The following is a 1418-nucleotide window of genomic DNA, read 5'->3' on the forward strand; positions in this document are numbered from 1 at the left end:
TCAAAACAAAAAAATTAAAAGAAATTAGACGTTAGACTTCATTCGAAAACTGTTCCTTGGAAGCAAAATCTACAGAAACGAAAAAATCCATCAGAAAACGTTGGTTCAGGTTACTTTATTTGGGAGTATTTGGTTTACAGTATGTGTCTGAGCCATCCTCACATGCACATTTTCCAAAGGAACAAACTGATAAGGTTAGTATAACAGCAGAAAACCGCTGATAAGAAACAGAAACCACAAAACTGAATGCATTGTGACACTAAATGAGGTTCTGAAGGGCCACTGTATTACAGAGAGCTAATAATATGAAGTCGGTCAGAAATTAATATGCTTCACATGTTTTAGCATGCAACCTTAACCTTATCAAAAAGTATTTGATATGGTTAAAGTTATTTAAACCACTCCAACTTTAATTATACAGTGCCCAGTCTGGACAGTGGTATCCTTAAAATGCTTCAATCATTAAAGACCAAGATGGTTCTTTCAGCAAACACATGGCAACAGTGGAGAGGAAGAACGTCATTCTAACAACAGGAACAAACCCCCTGAACAGAACTATTCTCAAAGACTGCCAACTACTGAAGACTGAAGGGATAACTCCAACCAGGATTTAAAATCTGGGACTCTTCACCGTTTGGTCTTAGAACTGAAGAAGCTTCTCAGATGAAACGTCTTAAAGAAGTCCAGTCGCTTTTCTTTCCAAGCTCCTTAAAATACTGAAAACTGAAGATAAAAGTTACTGGCATGCACTCGGGACAAGGAGAATAACTAAAGGATGGTTCAGTGTAACCTGAACTCTAAGCTTTAATCGTGAAGGAAAGTTGGAGATGAACCAGGAAGTCCAAAGAAAAGTATTGTTGTTGTAGGATGGTGGATGCTGTAGCCTTTTCCAAGATATAGGAGCCCAGATGGTAAAAAGATCAACAAAATGTCAGGAGGGGGGGCGGGAAGATGAAATCATGTTGCACAACCAAACAAAAATCTTGTGACAATATTTTGTCTAAGTTTCTGTTGCCAAGGATAAAATTTTATAACATAATTTAGTGCAGCTGAGTCAACCTTTGGGTTAGTTTGCTTCCAAACGATATTAAAAACTAGGGACTCAGTACACCTGATGAACAATACGTGACGTTTCCAAGAACAAAGACCACATTTGATCCATCGCACACATGCTGTACGTGAATAAAAATTCCTGGTTTATTAGACTAAGAAGCAGCAGAGCTTATAAAACATCTGCTCGCTGATGGTTTGTTTCTGTGTCGATGTTGTTCTGACGCCCAGGCAGCGGCGAAACAATTATCCTGTCTGCGCCCTGCAGAGTTCCCACATTCCTCCTTTGTGATGAGGAGCTAAATTAAGCCGCTTTGTCGAAGGTGTTTCCTCACTTGGGCTGCCTTGTACTGTCTGGTGTAGACAAT

Source organism: Neolamprologus brichardi, chromosome 4, assembly GCF_056152115.1.
Source record: "Neolamprologus brichardi isolate AB-2024 chromosome 4, ASM5615211v1, whole genome shotgun sequence".
NCBI classification, from domain to species: domain Eukaryota; kingdom Metazoa; phylum Chordata; class Actinopteri; order Cichliformes; family Cichlidae; genus Neolamprologus; species Neolamprologus brichardi.